We start from the raw sequence: 11,648 nt of genomic DNA on the forward strand, positions 1-11,648 counted from the left end.
GCAGGTGAGGTGGTGCTTGATGGCCAACTGTCATCAAGAGAGCCTCCTCTTTGTACTCAATCAGGAAAAAGGCAGCTGACTGAGGAGTTCTCACGGTCCCTATTTATACAAGAGCTATGCCTGATTTCTTTTAATGTTCTTCACTTGGTTGAACTGTACCTCAGCATCTGTCAGAAAATAGGAACTGGAAGTTATAGTCCACTGTTAACAGTAGTGGAATTACAATAATTTTGCACTTCTGGTCACCTTTCACTAACAGAACCCTCAGAGTCTGTTATTTTGGATGTACACCCTATTCTACAGGCCAACAGTGCTTTTTTTTTTCTGTCAGTTCTTGAGAGTAGTTGTTCCAAATTCCCACAGGGTTTAGATATTTCTTGCCATGCTGTTATTTTGGATGTACACCCTATTCTACAGGCCAACAGTGCTTTTTTTTTCTGTCAGTTCTTGAGAGTAGTTGTTCCAAATTGCCACAGGGTTTAGATATTTCTTGCCATGGAATTTAAAATCTTTACCACAGATTTCTACTTTCTTGGAATTTCAGGGGCCTCTGAAGTAGGGGAAATAGAAGAAACCTATTTGAAGGTTTTAAGTTACCAAAATCCACTTCCTTTAATGGTATGCTTCATGATTATCAAAACTGTTTGAAGAGGTTTGTGGTGTGGCATGTAAAGAACAAGACTAATTAACTGATGAGGCAAAGCCTTGTTAATGTTCCAACATTATCCATGACTCTCTATCTTGTTAAATCCTGGAGTCTTCAGACAATATTCCTGAGTGAGAACACATGTTTAAAAGTTTCAACACATTCCACTAGTTATGTTTTCACATTTCTTAGAAAATGTTAGAATTTTAGATTTTTCTCCTCTGTAACAATAGTACATTAATAGTTGTGGGTAGAGTTTTCTGTCTCAGGCTGAGCACATGTATTATTCCAGTAGAAGAAAAGTATGTCCACCTTTTTCGTATCACAAAGATAATTGAGACCACTGAGTACGGTTGGTATTGCCCATAACAGTTCATCGCAATATTTATAGTAGGAAGCTTGCTAGAATTATGTTTCTCCTGTGAATATTATTTCTTATAGAACTTGAAATGAGAAATGGACCGCTGACATGGTTCTCTCTGGTATGGGTAAAGGACCAGGGGTCTGCTGGTTATCAATCGATGCATTTGTCCTGGTGCTTGGTTGTTCATTCTTGCAATGCATTTTTCCAGAATTGGATTAAGAAATATTAATTATGTCCTTTTCCTCTTGGCAAGTTTTTGCCCAATTTTATCTTTTTTCGCCAACCCTCACCCCAAACTCTTTGCTAACTGTTTTTCAGGTGTGGCCGCACAGCCTTTTGTTAATTTTCAAGTGACCATTGGCTATTGTGTGAGCTTTTGACACTACTGATGTGAAGGCTACCTGACGTCACTGCTCAGACACACTTATGAATATATATACTGAGTAGCAATCGGAAGTGTCATTTCTGGGTGGTTTTCTACTTTCTTTCTAATACTCCATCTGCTACTCTCACTGATCCAAATGGCTCAACAACTTGCTTGATAAATTATGGAACATGTTTGCATTCACCTATCTTTTTGTTCTGTTCAGGATTTCAAAGCTGTCCTGTGCCCAATGGTTGAGTTGGTAAAGTTGCTCACATGAAAGCTATGGATTGTGAAATACCTCAGGTTGGTCTCCGAACTGTGAGTGGTTAGTCAAGATGTCTGTGGTGCTGGAATTGGTCTCCACACCATGAGCTGGTAAGCCAAAATTTTCACTTCTGATCATTATCCCATGACCCCTGCTGGTGATGTGAATACATGGTTTTGTATGAGCATTGGAGCTGTTTGGCTATGATGGCTCTTGTTTTTCTAAACTGCGAACACTACAAAAGCAGTGATCACACAGTGATAATTTCAGCTAAGTCCTGATGCCTGCACAATTGTACACCAGCATATGACAATACCTTTCAAGAAACTTGGCCAATTGGACCTGGTTACGGTCCAGTGTTCTATTATAACCTACATATTGAAAAATCACAGCTGCAGCCCCAGTGAAAGAGGCTTCATGTATTTTTTCTCCTGACCTTTTTTTTAAAAGCAAAGTTGAACTCAGGGTTATCAGGAATATTCAGCTATATCTACAAACTGATTTGTCCTGACACAATTTTGTGCAGACAGAACTATGGCTCGTTTGATTCATTTGTGGGTAACTCCCCTAATACAAATGCTAAGTTCTATTTGTATTGAAACTTGAGATATAGGTTAATTAATGGGAACAATGATCTAAAGTTAATCAGATCGATAATGTGTTCCCTGTAATAAGATTTTATTGTGCTATTTGGGTACTGCATATATCTGCCCACTTATGTTTTGACTTCTCAAACTGACCACTGGTTACCAAAATATTTTAGAGTTCCCAACATGTGTGTTGTAATTTCCAGTTGGTTTGACCACATTGTTCTTTAAGTATTGGAATGGAGATGGAGGATGAGTAGACGGCTAGCAACATCACATCAGTGTTTGAACACAACTCCACTGGACCAACTAGCTTTTCATACAGTCAACTCACTCTTAAATTGCTGCACCCGCCAGAAGTATCCCCAAAAGCTATGGGATCTTCACACAGCAGAGCAATGGTTCAGAAGCCACTCTGCCAACCTGAAGATTTCAGTTACCACCACTACCAGCTTGAGCAAAAAAAAAATAATTGATTTGAACAGCAAACCTCACATACTGAATTAGACATTGTTATTGAATCCATGTTAAATAAGGCAGATGCTAAGTATCTGAAATAATAGCAGAAAATGCTGAAAACTGGCATTTTCTGTTTTATTCCTATAACAAATGCATCAGTTTGACTTTTAAACTTACATGCATCCACCTATTGCCATTCCACCTACCTCCTCCGCCGCCCCCCCAACCACCACTCCCCTATATTTATCTCAGCCCCCATCCCCCTCCATGTTCCTGATGAAGGGCTTATGCCCGAAACGTTGAATCTTCCGCTCCTCGGATGCTGCCTGACCTGCTGTGCTTTTCCAGCACCACACTTTTCGACTCAAACTCTCCAGCATCTGCAGTCTTCACGTTATCCATATGTTCCATTAGTATCAGTATGCAATTTATGTAGAACCAAAGTAGAGAACTGGGTCTGTTGTCAAGGTGAAGCTTGTAACCTGGAAGTCAGCCAATAGGTGTATGAATTAAATATATATGTGTAAAAATCTTGACCACTTTATGTTAGTTTAGTAGAGACATGATCAATTTAAATTGAAGAGTAGCACTAATAGCACCTCCTGGTACTGCGCATTTGCCCTTGGTAACTGCAGCTCAAAGTTACGCAGGATGGCCAAGTGAACTGTAAGATTGCTGTGAATAGCAGAGCTTTTGAATTTACCTTTTCTTGATTTGTTCACGGCCACATGAACCCTTCCTTTCCTAAGAGAGCTGACTGCATATTTGCTCCCAAGTCTAATGTAATGATTAATGCAGATTTGTGTGTAAAACTACTTCTGTCGTTTTATTATGAAAAATAGAACAGCTGGAAATACTCCACAGGCCTACCAACATCTGTGAAGGGAGAAAGGAACCACATTTCAAATTGATGACCTATGATCAGAATTTATATTGCTCCATTGTATGCTCACATTATTTTTATCCACAGTTGATTCCAGATTTGTGGTAATGCTAGCATCAATTCAAATTTAAGCAGTGCACCCTACTGCTGACCAGAAGCACTGGTTCAGTTGTACTATTGCTTTGGTCCCTCTTGATCAGCGCAAGTTATACCTCCTTACCAAGACTACAAGTTACTCCAGTACTGACGCCGATGAGGTTAGCCAAAATCATAAGCAAGTCAAGCTAACAGCCTGCATGAAAAAATGTAGGAAGTCACACCAACAGCGTCACTCAAATCCAAGGGCAGAGTATTTTCTGCACCCAAATTTGCCTCCATTTGCTTACAAAGGGGCAACATAAGACATTACTGCACACAGTAACCCACCAATATCCCACCTTGGAAATGAAATCATCTTCATGGAATAGTTTAAATGATTTATGTACATAAGCATAAGTAAATAAATAAATGAAAAGGCAAAACCAGTATAAGAGCACTTGGGACTCATCCATGGACTCAGTGAATTTCATGCAATTACTAGGCTGTCTCCTATCCCCTTACAGGTGGGAAGCTTAGATTTAAGTAGTAATTAGGCAGTAATAAAAAGGATTGGACACTCTGGAGGCAGGAAACATGTTACCGCTGATGGGTGAGTGCCGAACCAAAGGACACAGCTTAAAAATACGGGGTAGACCATTTAGGACAGAGATGACGAGAAACTTCTTCACCCAGAGAGTGGTGGCTGTGTGGAATGCTCTGCCCCAGAGGGCAGTGGAGGCCCAGTCTCTGGATTCATTTAAGAAAGAGTTGGATAGAGCTCACAAGGATAGTGGAATCAAGGGTTATAGAGATAAAGCAGGAACAGGATACTGATTAAGGATGATCAGCCATGATCATATTGAATGGTGGTGCAGGCTCGAAGGGCAGAATGGCCTACTCCTGCACCTATTGTCTATTGTAATAACTACCTGATTTGTTTTGCTGCCTAATTTTCCTTTTACCATTTCTTGGCTGCCATATATGCCCAGTGGCCCATATTAGATTCCGCTTATTCACCACAAAGCTATCAGATTGTTTGCACTAACTCTTTTCCATTATCTCTATGCCCCTAAGTTTTGTTGTACGCATGAAGCTATACTCCATCATAGTGCCTGACTTGTCACTCCAAACTATTTTATCATTGTTACTATTAAAGCAGGGTTCTGAGAATCAACATAAATGTCATCAATCATTCACAGCAAATACCTTTTCTTCCAATGTGTTACTGCGACTAATTTTCTGTTTTTGCAAAATTTCTTCAACATTTTACAAGGTTTTACAACATTTACAAGGATGTTACCAGGACTGGAGAGTTTGTTGATAATGAGAGGCGAGATAACTTTTCTCTCTGGAGCCTAGGAGGTTGAGTGATGACGTTGCAAAGGTCATCAAAATCACAGGGGGCATAGATGAAGTTAATGGCAAAGGCCTATTCCCTAAGGTAGGGGAGTTCAAAACTAGGTTTAAAATGAGATGGGAAAGACTTAAAATGGATCGGTGGGCAGCATTTTCACACATATACGGAATAAACTGCCAGAGGAAGTGGATGCAGGTACAGTTATGACATTTAAAAAAAAACATTTGGACAGGAATATGGAAAGGTGTAGAGGGATATGGGCCAAACAGTGGCAAGTGGGGCTAGTTTAGTTTGGGAAACCTGGCAGGCACAGACTAGTTGGATCAAGGGTCTGTTCACGTGATGTATGACTCTGTTCATTAGGATTTTCTGAGCTTGGAGCAATTCTGTGCTATGTACAATAATATTATAATGTCAAAAATAGCAGGAGTAACCTGTGTATTTCACCTTAAGTTTGCAGCCACATACAAGGTGCTTGTAGCGATGGAAACAGGGTTATAGCCTCAATATTAAGACAGTGCCTGCTAATGAATCTCCATGCCCAGAATAAAGTCTTGCAAAATTATAGTGGTTCCTGAACAGGTTTAAGCACTGGTCTAGGCTTTGCCTGAGAAAATCATACAGTGCAGCAGCAGGCAAGCTATTTTTATCGTAATTGCTTTTTGTATCCATGGCAGATTAATTGGGTGAGTCTAGAGACCGTGCGTTTAAATTTGTCCCTTGCTAGAAAAGATTGGTTAATTCCTCCAGGGATTGTGGCTTAAATAATTAACCTACAAGAAACTCTAAATCCAGTTTGCACTATATATTAGCTGATCCTCAGTCAGCATCTGCAACCTTAAAGTATAACTGTCCTATTTATTTCCCTGCGCCACTTCTTCGGACTGGAGATCTGTGATGCTAATTTATGAAAAAGAGGAATCCTGATGTTGCACTTTATGCCAATTGGGAACTGTGGAAATATTCGACCTCCTGGAGCTGATTTACTTAGTATATGCTGTTAAGGTCAGTGACACCATTTGTGTACAATGGTGCTTCATAAGTACAGAACTGTCTTAACTGACATCAAGGCCATCATCTGGTGAGCACAATCGGAGGTGCCATGCTTAACTCCTAACATCGAAAATATGAAATACACCAGTTCCTTTGAGATCTACTTGGAGCTTTCATGTAAAGTTTATCGTTTGCTGAAACTATTTTCATCAGATGTCTAACTTTGTTACTGAAAAAGGAAAAAACAAATGCTGAATTTTGGGGTTACCAAAAAAAACCACCTACTGATATTGGTCACTTAACTCATCCTGGACACACACCGTTAGGTTTGTTATAGAGGTCTGATTCATTCTGAGGGTTCTCAGGCGGCTGACTGTGTGGAGTTTGCACGTTCTCCCCGTGTCTGCGTGGGTTTCCTCCGGGTGCTCTGGTTTCCTCCCACAGTCCAAAGATGTGCAGGTCAGGTGAATTGGCCATGTTAAATTGTCTGTAGTGTTAGGTAAGGGGTAAATGTAGGGGTATGGGTGGGTTTTGCTTCGGCGGGTCGGTGTGGACTTGTTGGGCCGAAGGGCCTGTTTCCACGCTGTAATGTAATCTAATCTTCTCTGTCTTGCTGTGTTATCCTGCAAGTGCTGGTGTGGGCATTTGCAGAAGCCTGGGATTTCCCTGGAGTGGAAGGGTGAGCAGTGGCACTGTTTTGGCACTTTGCTTTTATCAAACCTCTTGGGCATATCTAATTAACTATTTATGAACCTCCACCTGAATAGTGGCCTACTATCAGAATCTTGCATGATTGAAGTTTGGTTTCTCTGCTACTCCTTAGAGCTGCAGCAACCATTTAAGATCTGAGCAGGAGTTAATCTTTGAGCCTGCTCCACCATTAAAAATGATCAGGTGTAATTGTCTGTACTTTCTCAGCTGCTCCACATATTCCTTGAGTCCCTGAGAGATCAAAAATCAATCTTTGGATCCTAAAAGATCTTGGTAGGAAATTCCAAGGATTCTTAACTTTCCGAATAAAGAACTTGCATCTCTTCCTTCTTTAGGGGAGGCAGTGGCTTATTAGTATTATCGCTAGACTATTAATCAACAGACCCAGGTAATGTCATGGGGACCTGGTTTAAATCTTACTATGACAGATGGTTGATTTTGAGTTAAGAGTTTGTTGTTGGAAAAACCCATCTGGTTCATTAAAGTCCTTTTAGGAAGGACACTGTCATCCTTATCTGGACTGGCCTAGATGTAACTCCAGACCCACAGCAATGTGGTTGACTCTTAAATGTCCTGTGGGCAATTAGACTTGGGCAATAAATGCTGGCCTAGTGATCAATTGCACATGATCATATTGAATGGTGGAGTAGGCTTAAAGGGCTAAATGATTAACTCCTGCTCTAATCTTAAATGGCTGCTGCAGCTCTTAGAATAGCAGCAAAACCAAACCTCAATCATGCAAGATTCTGATAGGCCACTGTTCGGGTGGAGGTTCACAGTTAATTAGATATGCCCGAGAGGTTTGATAGAAGAAATGTGCTCCCATCTCCAAATGACTAAGAGTCCAAAATGATTAACCCCTTATTCTGAGAGTGTGCCCATGTGTTCTAGACTTTCCAGCCAAATATCTACCCAGTGAAGAGCCTGAAAAACCATGTAAGTTTTAATGCGATCACCTCTAATACTTTTAATGAGTGCTGGTGAAATTTGCTCAGTTCCTCATCATAGGAAGTCCTTACTGTTCTATGAATCAACATAATGAATCTCCATTGGACTACTGCCAATGCAAGTTAATTCTCCTGTGGACATGGAAACCAAAACTGTGTTCAGAACTCCAGGTGTCATCTCAACAAAGTTTTATATGGTTGTATCAAGACTGCTGTTTGTGTGTTCCGGGGCTCTTGCAATATAGGTCAACTTTAGACCTCCCTAATTTTGTTTTTGCCCCTGCAACTGGGTGGGCAGTTGGTTGATGTGTTCTTGAATATTTAACATTTAAATGTTCAGAGCTCTTTGAAAGTGGAGTCGCACTTATTTAGGATAGTGAAGAAGGCGTTTGGTATGCTTTCTTTTATTGGCCTGAGTATTGAGTACAGGAGTTGGGAGGTCATGTTGCGGCTGTACAGGATATTGGTTAGGCCACTGTTGGAATTCTGGTCTCCTTCCAATCGGAAAGATGTTGTGAAACTTAAAAGGGTTCAGAAAAGATTTACAAGGATGTTGCCAGGGTTGGAGGGTCTGAGCTACAGGGAGAGGCTGAACAGGCTGGGGCTGTTTTCCCTGGAGCGTTGGAGGCTGAGGGGTGACCTTATAGAGGTTTACAAAATTATGAGGGGCATAGATAGGGTAATTAGACAAAGTCTTTTCCCTGGGGTGAGGGCGTCCAGGACTAGAGGGCATAGGTTTAGGGTGAGAGGGGAAAGATATAAAAGAGACCTGAGGGGCAACTTTTTCACACACAGGGCGGTGCATGTATGGAATGAGCTGCCAGAGGAAGTGGTGGAGGCTGGTACAATTGCAACATTTAAAAGGCATTTGGATGGGTATATGACTAGGAAGGGTTTGGAGGGATATGGGCCGGGTGCTGGCAGGTGGGACTAGATTGGGTTGGGATATCTGATTGGTATGGATGGGTTGGACCGAAGGGTCTGTTTCCATGCTGTACATCTCTGACTCTATAATTGCCCCTCCTCCTCTGACAAGGCAGCGGGTATTAAAGCAAGACTGGTAAGTGAATAGGGGTTGTGACAAGCGCGCACATCATGAGACTGGTTGGTTTCCGCAGGAATGTCTGATTATCATTTTACGCCTGGGTTTGATGATTCCACGTGAATGCAGTCCTGGTTCAGGCCTGCATGACATGACTTTGTTTTGACAACTCAAATACCCAGTTTACAGATACAAAACAAAGGAGGTTCAGAGTTTTGTACATTGTTTTAAAGTAAGTAGAAATATTTGAAAAGGAGGAGCAGAAAGCTAACTTCAGGCTGTACTGGTGGCTGCAGCAAGGGAAGGAAGAGCTCTTGTTCTTCAGCAATGAGAGATAAATGTCTACAGTCACTATAAAGATGTGGCCGGAGGTGACACAAGATAAAGTCAATGTGTTTTGGTCATCAGACTACACAAATTAGATTAGATTACTTAGTGTGGAAACAGGCCCTTTGGCCCAACAAGTCCACACTGACCCGCTGAAGCGCAACCCACCCAGACCCATTCCCCTACATTTACCCCTTCAGCTAACACTGTGGGCAATTTAGCATGGCCAATTCACCTAATCTGCACAATTTTTTGGAGTGTGGGAGGAAACCGGGGCACCCGGAGGAAGCCCAATGTTGAAATGCACATGATTTAAGGTGATCATTTTGTTCAGTGTTGGAGTCAAGGTGACTTCTTCTCAAAGATGCAGGTCCGAGAGATGCTGCAACATGTTACTGATCTCCCCTACTAAGTGAAGGGAGAGATGGCCCTTAACTCTTCCACATTAGAGAGGCTGTCCTCAGACCTTGTCTTTGGTCTTTTTTGTAGACTTCTGTAAGTGTAGAACAACCGCAGGCCTATGAGAGACTTTGATGATTGCAATGTGTTCTCTTCTCCAGCTCCATGACACGGTCAGCAGCTTTGATGAAGATTTCGCAGAGGAGCTTATTCCTGCTTGGGATCCACCAATATGGGACATGCTGGGGGCAGACACCATTGCTGATAGTTAGGTGTGATCTCACCAGGTAAATCACACTTCACAAGTGTGGAGCTATGGCAGGAGAGGACTGTGGGGATTTCACATCAGAGGGTGCAGTCTGTTCAGCTGGAGAGAGATTGTGGACCTGTAGGAGTGGAGTGTGGTTCCAGGAGAGGTCTTCAATGAAATGGAGAAATGCAGTGCCAGAGAGTCAGTAGACTGACCACAATGTCAGTAGATTGGAGGTGTGCAGTTCAAAATGCTGCCTGACCTGCTGTGCTGTTCCAGCAATAAAGTTTCGACTGTGGGGATTTCACATCAGAGGGTGCAGTCTGTTCAGCTGGAGAGAGATTGTGGACCTGCAGGAGTGGAGTGTGGTTCCAGGAGAGGTCTTCAATGAAATGGAGAAATGCAGTGCCAGAGAGTCAGTAGACTGACCACAATGTCAGTAGATTGGAGGTGTGCAGTTCAAATATCTTACATGAATGCCTTAGACCCTTTTGAAAATGCAATCTTCCATTGAAAGCTTGACCTCCTGCTTTGGTTTTTGAGTCAGACTATCGAAACTGTGCAATTCCAGATGGTGTGTTACAAACTGTCCCAAACATACTAGCTGTGTTCACAAAATTCTCCATGAATTGCAAATTTGTATAGCTCACTGTTAGTTTTACAAGTATTTCAATTTTTTTTTTCAAATGAGCAGCAAAAGTTTTCCCTTGGGCAAGATCAAATGTTTATGATGCAACTATTGTTTGGAAATTACTAAGTAAAATGTGATCAATGTTAGCTCAGATGCAATCACAAAGATTGAAAGCAGGTACCTCCACACTTCCACATCTGTCCAGGCTCCAGAAATTGGCACATCTGTCAATCGCTTGGCTTGTATCACAGTGCTCTCGCAGGTTGATGGGTGGGATTCCTCATGGGTTGGAATAACAAGATAAGATGGCCATATCGACGGAGACTTGGTCCCTTTACCTTATTTCTGGAGATGCCACAAAAGTTAAAGATTATAAAAGATTCTCACAATTCCCCAAGTTGCCTGTGTATATCCAGGGTGACAAAAAGCACAGACCAGGTTTGTATACTTAACAATTTATTCCCAGTAATAAGACTTTAGCCACAGGTCAGCATTAATGAGCCATTGGCATATAATACTATAAATTAAAACTCTAATCCCCTTATTAAACTCCCCTTACATGCATACACATGGATGGATGGAAAACTGGGAAGGCAGTTCAGTGGTTAATATTCATGGGGTTGCTGAGATAATCCTTATGTTCTTGTGCTGATCAGGGCATCATCTCTTCGTCATCCTCAGGATGCTCTCACTGGTTTATAGGATGCACAGTGACTGGTTAACTCTAACTAGGGGTCCCTGCCTTATTAATTCGAAGTCACAGCTTCCACCACCTGCCAAAGAAAATATAAACTTGTTTTCTTCAAACTTAAAATGGCCTTTTCTGCAGAGCAAAAAGTGTTCCTGGACTAGTGTTGGTCTGACCATTTCTGTCTGTATCTTATTCACATCCCAAGCTGTTATCAACTAGCAACCAATCACATACTTGTTTGCAGGCAGAAGGCCTTTTTTGCACATTGAGAAACTTAGTAGGTCTGACAGCATCTGTGGAGAGAGAAGAAAAGTTGATGAATCCCATGATTCATCAAAACTGCCCCACTCAACTCAACACATTAACTCTGTTTCTCTCTCCACAGATGCTGTAACACAACACTTGCTGAGTTTCTCTAGCACTTTCTGTTTGAGTTCTAGATTTCTAGCATCCATTGTTCTTTTATTTTAAAGACCTTTGTCTTTGGTTTTTGGACTAGTGACCAGTTATCAGTCAGTTTCTTGTTTCCAATAAAGCTTCATCTGTACATAACCCTTGGCTCCAGTTTATCTGCAAACTAGACTTCAGTTACCACTTAGACAAAGAGCTGTATAAACAATGCTTGCAATGAGCGTCAGATTACTTGCTTGG

At 41.6% G+C, this 11,648-nt stretch overlaps 1 long non-coding RNA gene across 1 annotated transcript; it reads left to right on the top strand.

Moving 5' to 3' along the window:
* Nucleotides 1-5,717: 5,717 nt before the first annotated feature.
* LOC122565344 lies at nucleotides 5,718-11,433 on the top strand. The gene is made up of 3 exons (XR_006316138.1): nucleotides 5,718-6,011; nucleotides 9,587-9,911; nucleotides 10,126-11,433. It is a non-coding gene; the product is annotated as an uncharacterized LOC122565344 (long non-coding RNA).
* Nucleotides 11,434-11,648: the final 215 nt, after the last annotated feature.

This window comes from Chiloscyllium plagiosum, chromosome 31, assembly GCF_004010195.1.
Source record: "Chiloscyllium plagiosum isolate BGI_BamShark_2017 chromosome 31, ASM401019v2, whole genome shotgun sequence".
Lineage (NCBI taxonomy): Eukaryota > Metazoa > Chordata > Chondrichthyes > Orectolobiformes > Hemiscylliidae > Chiloscyllium > Chiloscyllium plagiosum.